The sequence below is a fragment of the Dipteris shenzhenensis genome, chromosome 25, assembly GCF_047967505.1.
Source record: "Dipteris shenzhenensis isolate YYH24624 ecotype China chromosome 25, Dip_SZ_1.0, whole genome shotgun sequence".
NCBI classification, from domain to species: domain Eukaryota; kingdom Viridiplantae; phylum Streptophyta; class Polypodiopsida; order Gleicheniales; family Dipteridaceae; genus Dipteris; species Dipteris shenzhenensis.
In genome coordinates this window covers 28,619,621-28,640,233 of record NC_141620.1, presented here as the reverse complement: position 1 = coordinate 28,640,233, position 20,613 = coordinate 28,619,621, and the positions used below count along the sequence as shown (strand labels likewise).

General features: G+C 41.0%; 1 pseudogene; it reads right to left on the bottom strand.

The window, feature by feature from the left end:
- Positions 1-381: 381 nt before the first annotated feature.
- LOC147885704 (uncharacterized) lies at positions 382-1,004 on the bottom strand (annotated as a pseudogene).
- Positions 1,005-20,613: the final 19,609 nt, after the last annotated feature.

Below are 20,613 nucleotides of genomic sequence, written 5' to 3'. Positions count from 1 at the left end.
ATGAGCTTTACAATGGATTTACACTTGAACATATGTTGTATGCGAGGGATTATGGGAAAATGTCATAAAACCTTTCAAGGCACATCCAAAATTTTGAGATCTGCTCTATATCTTGCCTCGCCACAAGTAGGACACTCACGTGCGTCCTTATGTGCTCCACAAAATAGAATGCAATCTAGACGCATGCATGGATGTGCTTGTAATCCAACCCTGCAAGAGATGTCACATGCTGCCTCGCCATATCTCTTGAGGTCAGTAATTTATTTTCCCTTGGATGAAATTTAGACAATTGATAGCCTGCAAGTGAAGACTATAAATGAGAAAAAGTATTCCAATAATTGATCCATTAGCATAATACACCATGTTTGCAAAACAGAAAGCTTACTTGAGTAATGCATTCAAACTTGCATTGCTCCATCCATAAATGGTTTACAAGTTTAGTAACTCAAGGGATGCACATAGAAAAGAGAATGTGCTCCCCTCAAATATTGGTGTCGTTGCTATAGTAAAAAGATCATCTTGCTCCATGGTATCATCCCTCCCTAAGGATTGATGGGCAAACAAATCTCGCACCATATCGTCAAACACCTCCTCCTCCATGGCCTCATGAGGTAATGGTGGAGGGCTACTATCACCATCTTTCCATGCATCCATAATGGTCCCACGTCATATCACCGATGCTTCGCCTCCTCACGACGAGCATAGGGCAACATATGTGGGTGTGGCACTGCATCCTTTATCAAATTAGAAAAGGATCATATATCAAACACTTGAACACCCATAGGTATCTCAATCAACCTCAATGCTTTAACACTTACTATGGATACGGTCGCATCCCATTCTCCGTACTTTGAGATGTGACTGAGTGTAATTCTACGTGCACAATGCATGTTCTCTCGACATTGATCACATATAAATTTGACTTTTTGCTCTAACCACATTTCTCGATGGTGGATGTGGAGGGATTCATCCTCATTGGATGTACTTGTTGAAGATGAAGACATCCTACAAATAATAACAACTCAAAATGAAAGTCCAAAATGTTAGTGCTTGTAATTTTTACCCCAAAACTATGTAATGCATCTATTAGCATGTTTATTCTGTGAAACACATCTATAGGTATCTATAATATACAGTGCAGACACACCAATAGATGCATTTTTAGACACACTAAGTGGTTTTTAAATGTACATCTCCTCACTCCGCTACACTTGCATTCCTTTCAGGTTGTATACCCATCTCCAAGACTTGGAACTTATCTCTAAGCAGCTTACACCTCATCTCTAAGCATGCACATTCATCTCCAAGCATACAAGAGAAGAGGGTGAAGAAGGAAGCCACAAGAGAAGAAGGAGAAGAAGCATTTGAGAAGAAGGAGAAGCAGCTTTTCATACCTCTATCCAAGGTAAGTCTCTTGTTAGCTGGTCTTCTCTCTCAATCTATGATGCTTCTTGTACTTGTGGAAAGTTGTTCTCTTCAGATTTGTCCTTTGTCGCATGCAAGAAAGAATGTCTTTGGGTACTTTTGTTCTATGTGGGACTCGGTCGGTGGTCTGTCGTTGTCTATTTTTGTCGAGATTCTCTATCATAACATGTCTAACAATGCGTCAAACTATATTTTGAACTGTGCATCCATGCCTATAGATGCACTGTTAGCCGCATGTATAGATGCGATGCGATAGTTCTCTCTTTCTTCAAGCCTTCTACTTCTCCTTCCCCTTCCCAACTCCCTTGTCCTTCTCCTTCCATTCTCCCTTGTCCTTCTCCTTCTTCCCATTCCATTTTCCCTTCTTCTTTCCTTGTTCCTCTCCTTGTCCTTTCCTTTTCCTTTTCCTTCTCCTTCTCTTTTACTTTTTCCTATACTCATTCCTTCTTCTTCTCCTTCTTTTTCTCTTCTATTTCTTGACCCTTTCCTTCTCCTTTCCCTTGCATGCATGTTTAAGTTGAATTTTCAATGCCTTCAGCATTCATGAGGAAATAAGAGATTGCATGCATGATGGAAATAATGGATTTCATGAGGGAAATTGGGATTGCAGCATGAGGGCGGGATAGCATGCATGATGGAAATCACGGGATTGCATGAGGGAAATTGGGATAAAGCATGAGGGAGTTGATAAGGAAAGAGGGCATGCATGATAGAGGTACATGATTGCATGATGATAAGCATATGCATGATGGAAATACTATTTAATGCATATGCATAACTCTTTTATACATGCATATGGAAAGAGAGCATGCATAATGGAAATAAGGGATTGCATGAGGGAAATGGGATAAAGCATGAGGGTGTGATAGGGAAAGAGGGAAATAAAGGATTGCACGAGGGATTTCCATTTTCTCTTTTCTTCTCTACTCTTCTTATGTTCTTATCTATTTTCTTTCCTCTTTTCTCTTTTCTCTTTTCTCCTCTACTCTTCTCTTCTTTCTTTCTTTCTTCTTTCTTTCTTCTCTTCTCTTCTCTTCTCCACTCTTCTTCTCTTCAACCCTTGAAAACCTTCTTCTCTTCTTTTCTAAAGTTCATAATGTGGCTAGGAAGCTCTTCAGGAGCCTTGCTTGACCATTGAGATGTCTTCTTATAGCAATTATATAACATTTTGGGGCACCCTCCCACTCCACAGGAGTATACATACATGACGAGCACTCAAAACACCCCTCATGAGTCGAGAGTATAGACTCCAAACCACGCCACACCCACACCACCTAAGATTACTCCTGTGGAGTCAAGATAGCCTAGTAGGCGGCAGAGTTGCTAGTCGTCTCCCCTGCGGTCAAGAGTCCCTTCTCCCCTGTGGCAAACAAGATTCCATTCTCCCCTGCAGTGATCAAGAGTCCCTTCTCCCCTATGGTTAGGAATCCTTTCTAGATCGCAAAGCTACCAGCCTTCTCCCATACAGTTAGGAGCCCCTTCTCTAGAGGCGAGTGCCCATTGTAGTAGTTGGCCATCACAACACGACAGTAGGTGCAGTAGCAGGGAGAGCTCTAGCACAAGATGCATGGCACAGTGCTTTGGGGGTAGCACTGGGGGTGGGGAGGATTTAGATGCAGACGTGCCAGAGGGTGATGGTACAATCTACTATGATATCACCGAGATGGGCAAAATCTTGCTGGATGTACGGGGGAAGGACGCCATGTCCTTCATGTGCTCTATATTTCATAACAACCATAGAGATTGCTTTATTCTATTCAAAGAGGGAAAAAAAGTTTGGCTGATGATACCATCAAGACTATACATAGGAGGTATCCCAATCCAAAACGTGGAGTTCACTAACAAATGGGCAAAGACAAGAATTACCACTATCCTTGCCAACAATAATAGGTCTTTGCTTAATAGGCAGGCACTAGCCAAGATTGCCAGGAGAGAGGGAGAACAACTACAAAGGGACCAGCGACACACCATTTATAAGTGCGAGTGGAAGAAAGCCATGAAGGCAGTGAAAGACGACCCTAGTGAGACCCCAGTCTGCAGCATGTGGAGGCAGGATGGATCCAGATGGAGAGATATGGAAACGTGCATTTTGGAGTAGGCGATTATTGCATCATGGGAGGCCCTATTTATAAGTATCAATCTCAAATTATATTGTGTTTATGTGGTTTATTAGGAGATTGTTCCTTTGTATTAACCCCTCTACAAATTGTGTCATCTTGTAGCTTGATATCATGGGCAGATATCCTACTCCTGTTGAGACAACCTACCATTGCAGACATTGTAGGTGACATACTTGGATGCATTCTATGACGAGGGGTTGATTACTGAGGAGCAGTATATCTGGGTTACTGGAGTGTCCTTGCAAGTATTTAAAAGTACTTAAAAAAGGTCAATGTTGTAAATAAAGATTTGATTTTTCATACATTGATACATGTCTCTCGTTTACAGGCTCTTGGGGATATTGAGAAGGAAGAAGGTGAGGATATTGAGGAGGAGGAAGGCGATGAAGAAGGTGATGAAGAAGGCTTTGATGATGGGAGCGAGGATGAGGATGCCTCCAATTAGTCATAGAAGTAGTGATAGCTATTCTTTTTTTTACTTGAAGCCACAGGTGGTTTGGCTTCATGCTATATGTATATACAAGCACTTTTTGGGCTATGAATTAATATACACTCCAATTATTATTTTTACTTGAAGCCATAGGTGGCTTGGCTTTGTGTATATGTATATACAAATACTTTTTGGGCAATGAATTAATATATACTCTTATTTTTTTGGCATTCAATTTCCTTGTGCAATGTTTTATCAATGAATGCTTTGTGATGTAAATGTTTTGGAGTTGTAATGTTTTATTCAAAATTGTAATCGTCGGTTATAGATGTGCATGGAATTGTGCAAATTAAAATATTGTTGGCTATAAGAATTGCATTGCACACTGTAGAAATGGGATTCCTGCAACCACACAACATAGACAGCATTCTGTCTTCCTTTAAAAAAAAATTTATGCAGAGCGTCTATAAGCGCATCTATTAGCGTGTCTTTCTTTTTTTAAAAAAAATTTTCTGTAGAACATCTATTAGAGCATCTAATAGTGCGTCTATATGCGCATCTCTATGTTATATAGATGCACCTATGGATGCGGGTCTGTAGACGTGCTAGTAGACATGTCCATCACTTTTTTTTTTAATTCAATAAATGCATCTGAAAACACATTTATGCATGCATTGTGTTGTTGTGTTCTAAAATATCTTGTATTGGTCCCACAATAATCTAACTATGAGGCAAAAAGATTGACATCTAAAGTTATCACTTAACTTTCATGTATGAAGGTAGCCATCATCCCACAATAAAGTGTGATCCTCTTCAAATCGATGTATTCCATGAGTTAAAAAATATTGACATGAGTTAAAGGAGATAGGCCAAAAGAGAGAATATGAAGAGAAACCCTAAACGGCAATGGAGAAATAGACCAAGATAAAGTAACACAATAACATCCTTATATTTATATAATATAAAGAAGGAGGACCATAGTGGAGATTAAATTTACATCACCTGAAGCTTTATAAAGCCTACATTGTCTCTAGAGATAAAGACATGGAAATCATTCACAAAGCCTAGAAAAACTCAAAGAAAATCCCAAAACCAATTGAATGGAAAGTATAAAAAACTTAGAAACAAAGATAGGATGATGATTTGACATATTTGAAATTGGCAAAAGTGAGGGGAGAAGGGGGATTTTGAGTTTGAAGCTCCTTCTTTGCCTTGTTTATCCTTTGACAAGAACTAGAATAGGGTAGGAAAGAGTGCTTGTGTGAGGGGGGGAAGCATTTTAAGGGTGAAAAAAGTTGAAGAAAAAGAGGGAGACAAGAAAACTCTTAAAAGATGAGAAGCAAAGCTAAAATGTATGTTTTTGGTTTCTCATTTTGGGTTTTGTTCAAAATTCCAATGATATTTTTTTCAATGTCATGGATGTTCTCCATAAATGGTTTCTTGTACTGAAGCACCTATAGTTTGATAGGAGGTGGATGCTAGATTGCATGCATGTCATGATGGTTTATCAAAGATTAGAAATTAGAGATGCAATGCAAGGGTTATTAATAGCTATTAAGCATGTAATGGATCTGGCCCGCCCCAATCCTACAAGTTTTGAGCTACAAAAGGCTCAAAATCGAGGTAGTCTTATGGGTTTTGACAACAAATGGCTCAGGACCAAGGTAGTTGACAGGATTGCCCAAATTGGCAAGGATAACACAAGAGCCATTTGCACCTCGTATATGGATAACACAAGAGCCATTTGAAGATAGAGGGAAGGTTGTGAGACTCAGCATATGCCTTGACACCATATGGGCCCAAGTGGTTGTAATAAAAAAGAGAGATGTGTGGTACAAGGAATAGGGTTGGCCCTCCCTTCAAAAGGTGACTTATATAAAAGGCCAAGTGGTTGACTTTGGTCTTCATTGTTGTATGCAACCTTTGAGAAATACAAGCTCTCTTCTTGCTCATGTGTTGAGACTGAGGTTTGCTTGCTCTCCTTGTGTGCCTTTGGTGTTTGCGGATGTGCATAGTTTTCGAGCAAAAACCTACGAGCAGAAAAGTCCGAGCGATAATTTTTGAAACCAACCATGCTTGTATATTTCTCAAAGGAATATACAATTCTTTCTTAATTTCTCATTTATGGAACCATATACTTGCTTATTTTTCATTATAACCCTCATTTTAGAGAACATCATCTACATATGAACAAATAGTGAACACTTTAGAAACTCCTATAAATACCTCCCTACCATACTCTCTTTTGAGGACTATGGTAATTCAATCAATTTAAAAGAGTTTCCCTAATCTTTAGCGATCCCATATTTGAAGCTCTCATATAACAATGTATACCATATTCCTTGGATGAGTAGGAAAAAGATATTGGAAACCTCATACTTGAAGCCATTATAATTTATCATAAATTAATCTCTAATACATTATCAAATATGGGAAGGCAAGGAAGGGATTTTCAAAATATTCCCAATTCTCCAAACCTCAGTACTTTTAAGGAAATGTGGTCTCTATTGAACTCCTTCTTACCATAACATGAATTAGGGAGAAGTTGTAACTCTCATATACATCTTGAAATTTTTAAATTTTCTCTCTTATAACTATAAATATTGTGATTTTAAGCCTACCATTGCATAGATCATGAGATTCTAAACATTTTTTGCTTTTACAGCTCCTCAATCTGAGCTAAGGAACAAAAGTTATGACCCCTTCTATGTAGGCTCTACAAGGGTATTCCGCCGGTGGAATAGGGTTGGGGCAAGCTCTTCAAACCATATTCCTCTGGCAAAATACACTTAGAGTGTCTATTAAAAAGGTATTATATATTTTTCTTAGGTCATCCTGAGGAACTGTAAAGACGATATTTGCTCAAAATTTCATGATCCAGCCAATGGTGAAAGGAAAAGAAAGGATTTTTGAAAGTCGTAAATAAGTCACCACTTAGACATTATATATGTATATTATATAAAGGTATATTTATATGTATATCTATTTATCAATATTTCATATTTACTTACATATTCCTTGAAAAATTTGGATTTTTTTGCTCCCCAAAAATGACTTGAGCCTATATATTTGGACCCTCCCACCTTTTGTTTGCTCATCGTTCGAGGGTTTTGCCCCGAAAAATGGAAACCCTTGGTGTTTGCCATGATTCCTTCTTCACCTTCTTCTCCTTCTCCCTCCCCTCCCCTTCTTCCCTCCCTCGCCTCTACTCTCTCTCTTTCTCTCCCCCTTCTTCTTGGTAGAAACCCCATTGCAACAATCTAGTAGGCACTCAAGTGACACGAGTGAAGGCTTCACAATGCAATGCTCCCACAAGGAGTTGCACTGGAGTGACGAGCTCCATCGGCACACTTCTAGCATCCCCACCATGACACGTGTGTCTCCACTAGACAACACATCTTTGGCATCGTTGTCAGGGAGATATGAGGTATGATTTTGCATTTGTTTAGCTTCCTTCCATAAACAACCCATCGCACATGTCCTTAGGCCTTATTAGTGGAGATTATGAGTGGATTGGAAGCGGAAACTAGTGAAGAAAGAGTGATTTTAGAGTAGGAAAGCTCATGTTTCAACTTTCTATCCGTAAAACCATTGTCATGCATTTGAGCTTGTTTTTTATTGTTTTTTTATGTTTGTTTAGATAGGGAAGTAGCTAGAATGTTGCTATGCTAGTTGTAGTGTCAAATCCAACCAAAAACATTTGAAAATGAAGATTGGAGTGGAATTTCGAAGTGGTTTGGGTGCTTGACATTCCAACTTGTAGAAACCACTTGTTTGTGTGCCCAAAAGTTATTGTTTTGTGATGTTTTTTGTTTGTGATAGGTAGTTTCAGTCCTTAACAACCCATTGCACATGCCCTTAGGCCTTGTTAGTGGAGATTCGTCGGAGTGGATTAGAAGCAGAAACTAGTGAAGACAGAGTGATTTTAGAGTAGGAAAGCTCACTTTTCAACTTTCTATCCATAAAGCCATTGTCATGCAGCATTTGAGCTAGTTTTTTATTGTTTTTTGATGTTTTTTTATGAAAGGAGGTAGCTAGAATGATTGCTAAGCTAGTTGTAGTGTTGAATCCAACTAAAAACACTTGAAAATGAAGATTGGAGTGGAATTTTGAAGTGGTTTTGGGTGCTTGATAGTCCAACTTGTAGAAACCACTTGTTTGTGTGCCAAAAGTTATTATTTTGTGTATTTGGGGAACCACTAGGAATCATCAGAAGGGAGGTGGTGATGGCATGTTCCCAGACAATTCCTATCCCCACAACCCATCATCTTAGATCGCTATCCCAACGAATCATTACCTTAGCTCTATCCCACCGACCTGACACATGTCATTCACCTAACCCGCCACCTTGTTTATGATGTGTCAGGGTTTGCTATCCCGTTGGCATGATAGGCAGTGACTCATCGCCTTCAAACTATCCCCAAGATCCATCGACCTACAGCTAACCCTCGGACTGGTGCCATCCTTGTATCCCTCTAAGGTAAGCCATCCCGTTGCCCATTGCTTTATTGCTAACCCCATGACCATTTCCATACTCACATCCTACCAACCTGATTACCCCCCACCCATTGCTTTACAGCTAACCCTCTGACCGGTGCCATCCTGGTATCCCTCCAAGGCAAGCTATCCCATCGACCGTTGCTTTATTACTAACCCCACAATCGTTGCCATACTCGCATCCTACCGACCGTTGCCTTAAGACTATCCCTATGATCCAATGGCATACAACTAACCCTCCAACTAAAGGGATAGCTTTGGGAATAGATTCTCTAACCAAGAAAAATAATAATTTAGAACTGAATTTGAGGTAGGGTGTACCCTCGCAACAATGATCTCATACATGCACTTGAGGTCCAGGAGAATTTTGTCCAAGGAGCCAGAGTTTGAGGATAGCATTTTGAAAAACTCGCAACCTACTTTCGCCCCATTTTTGGTTTAGATCCACCAACATGGAGTTCAATCCCCAGTTGTTCTCACTCAGTGTTAGGGCCCCAATGTAGCGATCCCTCTAGTTTGTATGAGACTAAGAACTTGAACGATGAAATACAAGAACCCACTAGCCTAAGGGACTTCGAATCCTCCTACACCAGCATAGCTCCACCTCATTTCCTTGCTCCTTCTATACCCTATAGATTAAGGGGGACTATATCCAACGTGTTCGGATGGTTAGATCGATCACATTCAGCAAAAATGGAGAACCCTTTTGCTTGCATGCCCACGGAAAGGGGAGGCCGCTGACACCTAATCCTTGAGCCACAGGCAGGGACTAAGGCCATCTTTGTGGATCAGGACCATAGTCTTCATGGGCACCCTGACTCAGAGTGCATGGAAGATGAAGACCCATGGATGAGGTCCTTTGCGAGATTAAAACCTTGGTCTTGGAAACACACAGGATTTCCAAGGGGGGAACTCTTATGAACCTCCGACCTTCCAGGTGCCCCCAACATTCATCGACTAAGTGCCCTTGCAAGTTCCACCTTATAGACCAATGCAAGGAGCATCCATGCAGATGCCTGGTAACCCACTTCCTTCTAAAGCCCGATAGTTTTACTCCCATAATTTTGACCCCAATGTACAGGGGAGCGGGCCACATAGCCCCAATATTAGTACTAGTACACCAATGGACACTGCTTCCCTATTAAGCCCACAGTAGTGCTGCCTCCACAAGCTTCCCAAATAGTGCTATTGGATGAGGCAATGAACATCCTGGTGGATGCACTAGGAAGGGGGGCCGCAGCTATACCTATATTCCCCATAGGGATCACCAATCCCTCTAGGAGTTGAGCCAATAGCCATATCCAAGATGATAGCTAAATTTCTTATCCGGTCTCCCACGTGGAGTGATTTGAGTAAATATGTGAAGCATTCGGTGCTCCTAGAGATCTGGAATGGTTAATGCATTCGACCTCAGGCTACTAGATGGCAAGGGAGGCCAATGGTGTAGGGCCCTTAGCCCAGAGGAGAAAGTCAACTTGGAGGTGTTATGGAAAGCCTTCATTGTAGGTTTTTCACTCCCAGTGGTCACAAGTGGAGTCCGATTAATCAATTGTATGAGGTGAATCAGAATGAGAAGGAATCCCTTCGAGACTACATCACTAGGATCAAACACCTCAATTCCCACAGCTAACTGCATGAGAGGATGAGCTATGACCGACTGTTGCCACACTTCCTCATTCAATTGGTGGATCCAAAGCTGCATGACCACTTAATGGTTATGAACCCCACTTCTTTTGAGTTGTGCAACAAGGTAGCCATCTATATAAGTGATGATATGATGGATAAGGATGGCAAGGACAAAATAAAACTCCGTTTAAGGTACCACCACTGGTAAGGTCTTCCAATATGGGGCCTACCAAGGAGGATAAAGAGTCCAAGCGGTTAGATATGGGCGAGTTTGGCCTCTAGTTTAGACTCTAGTCTACTGAATCAGCTGGGCCAGTAGTGGAAGGTAGGGACCTCCAAGGAAACATTGAGTAACCCCCACTTATAGCCGAGAAGAGCCAATGTGTGGTGTGGGGTATGCAACAGCAATAACCCCTCAAATGAGTGCCCCTGCATCAGAGTAGGTAAGCCCTCTACTATGCACACTACTATAGATGGGGGAATCATGATACCTCTCATCTGATTCTCGAAGGTCATCCCCCAACTGATCTACCAGCCGAGGCCCCAACTAGCCTTGACAACCCCACCCAACCCAATGAATGTGCAATATAGGGCACAACATGCTCCACTACCACCACTCCATATTAGGTCCACAATGGCCCCTACCTCATATAACTCCAATCAACCAAGTATTGGTGGAAGAACTACCTAATGATTGGGAAGAGTTGGAGCATGATCACATACATGCCGACTATCATCCCTATGAGGAGGGACGTGGCATCATAAGCCACCACCTTTTACATGGGGATCATCATGCTCCAATATATCAGACAACTCCCGTGGCAACCAGGGCAAGAGACATGAATTCTTTGTCATGAAGGACCTCGATCCAATGCTATACATGCTAAGGTCCACACAGGGCAAGCGAATGCCCATATAAGGGCATAAAAAACCCCATTATGTCATGTTTTACATGCCAAGGGCCACACTTTTTAAAGGAGTGCCCATATAGGGATCTCAGCCCTGTGGTCCCCCCCACAATATGTACCATGCCCTTTTGTGCTGCTTGTGAAGTGGAGCATTTATTTAAGGATTGTCCCCTAAGGAGGCCAACAACTCCAACCACCCCTCTCAAGAGTACTAACAAGCATTGAACAAGGTCAAGTAGAGGCAGTTCCCTTGAAGGTCATCACAAGGATGCAATCAAAGGCCTTAGGCAAGGAAATGAAGAAGCAAGCAAGGAAAGATAGGACTCCCATGCCTCTAATTCCCAACTCACCCCAACCCCCACATACCAAATCTAAGAAAGTCACGAGGGTGGCCGAAGGAACAAATCAAGTGCTTATCCAAGACGGTTCGAATGAGGAGACAGCCACCCTTGCCACCTCCTCTACATTTGGATGAGCCCCTTCTCAAGATGATCCTAGTATGCCCCCATATCTCTGTAATAATAGAAGCAAACCACCGCACTGGTGGTGGTAGTTAATATCCTAGTGCACAACCAACCTCCGAGCTGCAACCAACCATTGCTATTATACTAGAAGCTATTATACTAGAACAAATTGCATTGCTACAAAGTGTTATCCTAAAACATATACATTGCCCAACTAAACTCTGGATAAAATTAATAATTCAATAGATTACATATAGACTACATAGATTACATCTCAAAGACTCCTTTCCTTTAGATTACATCTCAAAGACAGACTACATAGATTACATCTCAAAGACTCCTTTCCTTTAGATTACATCTCAAAGACTCCTAAATTCCTTCAAGGGGTGGGTTCCACGCCGCTTTGAGCAAGTTGCCTTTTTGAGCTCCTTGATTGCAAGCTCGGCCCTCCTTGCTCCTTTTCTGAAGGGGGTTAGTTCCTTCTGTCATAGGGGCCTGGCCCCTCCCTTCATGTTGCTTCCTCTTTCCTTGCTTTGTGCTTCCTGGTTGCAAGCTCGGCCCTTCTTTCTCCTTTCCTGAAAGGGGTTGGTTCCTCCCTTCAAGCTCCTTTTCCTTGCAGGAGGCAGGCTTTGGCTTGGCCTTCTTCAATTCAAGCTCCCTGTCTTTTGCATTTTTTTCCCAAATGTCAAATTGAGCTACAACATCTACTTTCTCATCTATTGGCTCTTTCCCACGGCTTTTGCAAGGTATTCTCAGTATGCAAGGTTCCTAAGGGACATATCCGAACCCAGTCTTAGAGAAACAATGATTAATAGATGCTTATAACTCGGTATGAGAATGCCAAGAGAAATTCGAGCATAGGTTCAAGGTCAAGAGAGGGTCAGATACCATCCACCTAGACTAGGTGACTACTCACAAGGAGGCAAAGACACTTAGGGTGCCAGAGAGAGAGGAAGAAGAGGATTCACCCAGCTTTGGTAACTCAAAAGTTTTGGACGTGATGCAAATAGATGTTTCAAGAGGATCTAGTGCTACAGAACCTACTAGAGGAGGAAGACGTCTATGCCTTCGAGGATCCACTATTGGTGGGGAGGGAGACCTCTCAAGAACCACGTGATATTGCTGGGTTAGCAGCCTTCCTCTACACAGAGGTCAAGATGCCAATAGCAGCCTTGTTGAGAGGAAATCCTACCCTCTGGTGAGACCTATCAAACTGGATGAGGGTGGAAGCACGTTAACCTGCTCAAAAAAGCATGTCCATGGACAATGCTAAGAAGCACAATTGAATAACATGTTTTGGCTTGGTTTGTAAGTGAGCATAATGTTAATTGTGGTAGTTGCATCAGCCCATACTTGAAGTGTCACTATCTTTTGAATTTGAATTGCAGTTACAGGTTTACCCCCCCCCCCCTCTCTCTCTCTCTCTCATATGCATAGAGGTGCACTCTTCATCTTGCCTACTCCATCACCAGCTCTCTCTCTAATAGAGGTGCAATCTTCCTCCTGCTTGTTCCATTGGTAGAAACTATTATCCTCCCTCTTAGTTTCCTCTTGCTTGCTCCATCACTAAGAATCCTTGTTGATTCAGAGTATTCTCTCATGTTGACTCGCTATCTCTCCAATGACACAAATCATTTCAGACTACATTGAAGGGGTTACTGCAATCTTGTTAGGATCTCCTTGCAATGAAGCTTTCTTGAAGCTTTGGTAAGTATGTTCACTATATTAAGTCACCAGATCTTGCTGCTTCCACTTGCTTTTTTAAAGAAAGATTTCAAGTTATGGAGTTGATCCAGAAAGTTGTATGGATTCTTGGTTTATATTGCTCATTGTTCAAAGCATTGCTTAATTCCACATTTTTGTCTATGTGCTACATAGAATATTCTATTACTCACAGTCCTGAAGTCTTTGTCTCCTCTTCACTATGTTGGGCATCTACATCGTTGTCTCCTCACTTGCCTTGTTGTCTAGAGTCCCTCCTAGCCTGTTGTGCTAAAAATAATGCTACCCACTATGCTAAAAGAAAACACTAGTTGCTTTCATAATGAACTCTATCCGTGTCTATCTATTTGTCTATCTATCTACATGTCTATGTACTCGTCTATCTATCTATCTATCTATCTATTGACAAAATATTAAGAGGGGAGAGGAGAAGAGTTGAGATGAGGAGAGAGGGAATAGCTAGAGAGCACACCACAAATGACTAACTATACACTAGATTTAGTTGAAATTCTAGAATATATACAAACCCATTTAGGGTTAGCATTTCAGGTCATGAAGGCATTGGACCCGAGGATGTTGCAATATTAAATTGAAAAGTTTAGTCCTAAGTTTTGCACCCATGCGAATCATCATGCTATCAAAAAAATTCACAGTTTTGTTAACAATCCTTCGCTTCTGCAAGTCCTTAATTCCATGTATAGTAACCTCCCTCCTAAGTTTGTCTCTTGTGCATTGCTCTCTTTTCATTCCCACTCCATAATCCCTTATGACATTGTCCCATACTGTTGGTTCAATGGATCTTCCCATGTTGCCTTGCATTGGCTCACCTTGTTGGTAGCTCAAATGTAAACCCAAAACCTACAATTCAGTGCAGGCTAGAACTAAGTAATGTTCTAAATGGTTAATGTGCATATGTTATGTGGCACACTACAGCAACATAGCAGACAATTTCAATACACAGAGATGGGACACAACATGTATGCACTATACAACATTATCTTTGCTATACAAGGATATAAACCCCACAAAGTCTACTATGTAGTGCACAGTTTGAGTGCACACATAGATGTGGAGCTATGTATACTGTATAGCTCACTATTTGTGCTACTCAAACCTATATAGCAAACAATTTCAATATACATAGACACCACACACCATGTATGCTCTAAAGCACACTATTTGTGCTATTTAGCCTGTCTGCAAGTCCTACCTCAGAAGGCTTCAACTTTCATTGTTCCCACTATCAATTGCTTATTAGTCAAGCTAATAGAACAACCTTTCCTAGTTGTGACTTTGAATGATGTAGAAATAATTAACTTGGGGAGGATAGGACTTGAGAAAAAATCTTTTGATATGACGATTGTTTTCAAGGACTTCAAAAGCAACTCCCTAGCATCATACATGAGGTCCTAACTAGCATATGATAGTCCATATCTTTAGTACATGAAAAGAAACCCACTATATAGCCTTCCATGAAATTATAGATATCTCCCATACACTTAGGAGATAGTAATATTCTTTGTAATCCTCTCTTCCTCTTCATCTTGTTCCAGTGGTTGCCGAAGTGTACTTGGAAAGATCTATAATTTCATCCAAGGCTAGCACACAACACAGGCTTCCATGAAATTATAGATCTCCTGTACACTTAGGAGATAGTAATATTCTTTGTAATCTTCTCTTCCTCTTGATCTTGTTCCCTTGGCTACTGAAGTGTACTTGGAAAGATCTATAATTTCACCAAAGGCTAGCACACAACATAGGAAATTTGCCATTGTGGCTAGATTGGTGGTTTCTTTTCATGTGCCATGAGATTTATATAGCAGTGAGTGAGGCTAGTGCTACATTAAGGTTATGGTGGTGACTCAAGTTTTAAAGACCCTGGTGATGATTCTAACTTTGGGACTGACCCCATCAGACTTCATCTTGGTGTGTTTAGTGTACATAAGTCATGGTGCAGATGCCCTACAGATGACATGGCAAAAGAAAAGTGAGCGGATGACATGGTTATATTACAAAGTGTGTTTGTTGGCGTATGATTTTCTTGTTTCCTTTTGGGCATGCAACTTTACCCTTCATGCATGTAACAAGAGAGTGGGTAGCCTGAATTTGGCTCTTTTTGGGTAGAACCTAGGAGGAGGAATTGGTGTTTGAGTCCTTTGGGAGCTAGAATGAGCACTTTTCTCTATGTGCCTATGCTGTTGCTAGGGTTGGGATATCATCCTTCTTGGGTGTGACTGCAATGGGAATAGCTCATGGAATCGTGACGTCCTTGTCGGCCTTTCTCTTTTCAAAGGATTACGTAATTGAAGTCTTAGCATCAATCAAGACCACCTAGGTATAGACGTTGTAAGTTAGGGTAGCCGTTCATTCTCGCCAGCCAATCTGGTAGTTAACTGTCCAACACCATGTCCTCACTAGAATTACCCATTCATCCATGGCACTTGATGGCATGATATAACCATGCAATGGTTGTTAATTGACTAAGGAATTTCAATATAACTGATAGGGAGGGGAAATCTCACCATTAACATCACGAACCATGACAGGTCTAGGTTCCAGGGTTACCTTGAAGGTCAGGAGCTGAGTTCACATGTCATAGGAGATCAAATTATGGCTAGCACCTGGATCAATGAATGCATTGGCTAAATAGATGGTTTTCTTGCACAATTGAAAATTAGATCGCACCCTTGTAGGAGCAACTATCAAGTCTTCCATAGGGTGTAACCCTTCCATGGATGCTTTATAAATAGATATAAGTCCTGAATTCTTTGCCTTAGCCTGACGTGCTCTGGCTTCTTGTTTGGCCTACCACTTCATACGAGTGACCTCTAGTTTTAGCTGCTTCTCTCGATGGATGGGATGTACGGTCTGCAATGTTAAGGAGCTGTGGTAGCATTTAAGCTTACTACCATTAATGTAGCCATCCATCTCTGTGCCATCAATAGTTGCAATTCTGCAATCCTTGTGGTGTGATTTCTACTACCCAAGAGGGACCTATGCTACAATACTTTAGCTTGCACTTGGTGTTTCTAACGCTACACAGAAGAGCAAGATCACCTTCCTTAAGTTCTTATTGTGCAAGCTACGATCAAACCATTTTTTTCAAAGCAGCTTCTCCACTTTCATGCCATAGGCAGCAAATCTTAGCCTTGTCTCATTAAGCTTTTCAAGCTTGATTAACTACTCGAGAATGCCTTCATCGGATTTGCAATCCCTAACTGCCACTCTAAGGCTGCTCATAATAAATTCCATGGGCATTACCACTTCCACCTCAAACGTGAGGCTAAAGGGTGTGCATTTTGTCACCACCTTGTAGGCCATCTGATAGGCCCATAGTGCAGCAGTAGTGAGTTTATGCTTCCAATCACTGCGGCTACCCTCAATCGTACACATCATGATTTGGCACAAGAACTTGTTTGAGATTTCGACTTGTTCGTTTGCTCGGAGGTAGTAGAAGTAGATTTCTAGTGCACTATAAGGAACAAACTTATTAGAATTCTAATTGAATCATTCATGAAGTGTGTCCCTCTATCACTCACAATCTGGAGTGGGAGGCCAAAGTAGGATATCACATTTTCATACAGGAACTTTGCGGCGACCCTTGCATCTTCTTTCCTAGTGGCCTTACCCCTACCCATTTAGTGAAATAATTCATGGCCACGATAATATATAACGAGCCTTGTTTCCTTTTGCAACAGTACTGATATGACCAACAAAATCAATTTCCCACTTTTCAAAGGGCTGATCAGTAAGGACCTTGGTCAATGGCATGTAGTCTTGGTAATGAGGTATGGAGACGTGTTGGCAAGGATCACAGTGCTTGAACAAATTGTTGAGATGAATTGATATAATGGGTTGTACCAAGGGGTACAAGGTTGGTGTGAGTTTGTCTAGTGTGACTAGATTAGGTGGTAGAAGGTTCTAGTAGGTCTGATTGAGGGAATCATGGACCTGATTGAGATATCAATGGAGAAATTAGTGGATCTAGAGATGCTCTCTCTTGGGCACATGCATTGTATTAGTTGCCTATAGAAGGCCACTTCTACTCATGAACAAATAAGTCTTTCTCTCCATTTTTGGTACTCTTCATGTTTCCATTGCTACTCCATCATGTGGTATCAAAGCCACTTTGATGTCCTTGATCCTCCTAGATCCTCCTTGAAGCCTCTAGCTCTCATTATGCCACATCATCATCTTCTCCCCCATCTTTTTCCTTCTTCCTCCTTTCTTCCCCCTTTTGCCCCACTATTTGCTTGAGCTTGTTCTCCCTCTTTACTACACCATTGCTTGAACTATCTCAGCTAGATGTTTCCCACTCTAGGGCAAACCTCTGGATTTGGTCAATGCTTCAAAAATTTTCTCCTATCGCTTGTATTCACATGGAAAGTGTTGACACACTGCTCGTTAGTTCTCTTTGCTAGAACAACATTTCTATAATTCCTCTTAGTGTAGGTTGGGCAACACCTCAAGCCATCTCCAGTTCAAGTTTGAGGTGAAATGGTCTAGTGAGCCAAGAGAATTCACCAAAAAACCGGTCAAAATGGTGACACTCTCCATGATGACCAGGCACAACATTGTGACTTTCCTTTGCTATGCTAAATCTTTAGTATAAGAGCTTTTATTTGCCACTGAAGCCCCTTGTTTAGTGGTCTATGGAGTACGAAATTGAGCCTCCACTTTTCCTTTGTTTTATGCAAAAAAAATTGACATTTTTGAGCATTAGGTGCTAAAAGCAAGTCTAAATATGTGTTGAGGTTGCTCCACTGATAGCATACTTCCAAGATTCCATCTAATCTAGTTTTGTAAGAGAGCAGACACTGACCATTTCTAGGTAAGACCCTCTCATGGGTTACTCAAAGTATTGACAAGTTTGCAGGAAAAGGTCTTCACACATGGCCAAAAAAAAGATGGTCAAGTCTAGTCTTATGAAAAAGAGGATATGGAATGTTGCTATTAGAAAGGAAAAGAAGCCTAGAGAAGAAGAAGATGCTTGGTTGATCAAAGACAAGAAGGCTCTTGATATCATTTCTTTTGGATTAAGTGACTAATATGTTGTTCACATTGATGGCTTTGAAACTTCACATGAAGCTTGGGAACATCTTCACACAGTGTTTAGTGCACAAGGGAAATGCTAAGTTCTTTTGGGTACAATTGAAAAAGGGAGTGTGTTATTTCATGAAGAACAAGAAGGGGTACATCAATCCAAGTACTTCATCAGAAAAACAATAATGAATGTGAGTTTTGTGGAAAGATCAAAAGATTGCTATCTATAGAAGAAGAATGAGAGAAGATTATTTCTCCCACTCCTCTCATCATCCAAGTCAAGGGTGATGATACATTTTTCTTCTGATTCATTTTGTGTGCTAAGCCAATAAGGGTTTTCTACCCTAGGATGTCCCCCTTAATTGATTGTTCCTCTTATTATAAGTGAGTTTTTCCTTGTTAGACCTATGGGAACTTCCCATGCATAGTCATTGTCCATTCTCCCAGTTATAAAACAAGAGCCATAACCAGAGTGAGTCACAGGTTGGGATCATGAGTGCTATTACTAGGTGTGAACAAGTCATGAAGGTTTCGATGTACTACTACTAGGGTGAGGTCATCAATTTGTGGGCGGGTATGTTGGGACAAACTAATGTAATGGTGGGGTTGTACCAAGGGGAATAAGGTCAATGTGAGTTTGTGTGTGTCACCACATGGTGGTTAGTGTGACAAGGCTAGGTGGTAGAAGGTTCTATTAGGTGTGATTGAGAGAATCATGGACCTAATTGAGAGATCAGTGGAGAAATTAGTGGATCTGGAGATGCTCTCTCTTGGCACATGCATTGTATCAATTGCCTACATAAGTCCACTTCTACTCATGTGAATAAATAAGTATTTCTTTGCATTGTTAGTACTCTTCATGCAAGTTCCATTGCTGTTCCATAAAAAATCAGTAGCATCACTTAAGAGTGTTGGCCACCATAACCCGTCTTGTAATACCTTGTGGGCTATATATCTCCAGCAAAGTGGCTACCAGTGATGCTAGAATGAGCTTCCTCTAGGACTTCCACAAATTCATCTATCTGAATGCATCGATGCATAATACCCTCTAACCCTATCCGGTGGAGGGGCTAATGCCAAAACCAACTTAAGTGTCTCATAAGACAATTGAGATTATTCTATCCAATGGAATGTAATCAACAATTTGTACAAGGGTAGGCAATCTCTACAAAATTGTAAATAAATCGCCTATAATAGCTTGTATGATTGGTGAACCATTGTAAACCCTTCGCATTTGTGGGTGGGGGTAATTCTAAAATTAGTTTGATTTTGTTGTAATCAATGGAGATCCCATTCTTGGACACTACGTGTTTGAGTATTATCCCATAGTTCACCCAAAACTAGCACTTCAAGGTGTTGAGGGATATTCTATAGAGACGACATCTTTCAAACACCAATCTCAAATACTTAAGATGATCATCCAAGTTAGAGTGAACACACAGATCATCCATGAAAACTTCTAAAAATTCCCTCAAGTATTCCTTGAACACAGTGATCATTAGCTATACTGGAATGTTGCGGGTGCATTAGTGAGTCTGAAGATCACCACTTTTGAAGCATAGACTCTCCCCATTCTTGGTAAATGCAATTTTATGTTGATCTTGGGGTGCTATGGACACTTGGTAGTGACTGTTGCAGTCTCTTCATCTAAGCCACGTTGGATAATGACTCGGTCTGAACCTTCCCCCACTTTAATTGCATTCATTGCCCTTAGATTAGGATGAGGCCATCCTTTACCTATTGGTGTGCTTATAGAGCTCCTTACTCATGGCTTTGTTCTGGGCCCTTGTGAACACATTCAGTGATACTAAGTCCCTTTCAATACTTAGTAAGTTAATATTAGCTTTTGGGTCAGGAGCCATCCTAGGAGTCCTTCTCATAAGGCAGTCTTTATTAGAGATGATCCCCACTTGCATGCATACCTTGACCATTAACAACTTTTATTCTGGTAGCTCTTGGCTTAAGGAGTACTACCTTTAGAAATTCTTCCCATACATCCTACAAGATGAAGTTGTGCTTGCTCCCAAGTCAGCCAATGCTACTTCAAAATGTACCATTTGCTTGGTTAACTTGTAACTGAACTGGCAACTCGATAGGTTTAGCTGTTAGATTATCCAAATCACGTTCACGTTCTAAGGTTTTCCTTGAAAATTGTCATTAGGCCCTTTTATTTTAGTTTAGGCCCTTTTATTTCACTTTAGCTTGATAGACCCGTGCTTTCTCTATCGCTTGTCTTTTCATGCGAGTGACCTCTTTTTTTAGCTCTTTTTTTCTATGGATGGCTTGCAAGGTTTTTGGCCTAGAGGACCATAGTAATACTTAATCTTGATTCCATTGATAAAGCCATCCATTTCAAACCCATCAAGGGTTGAATTTTC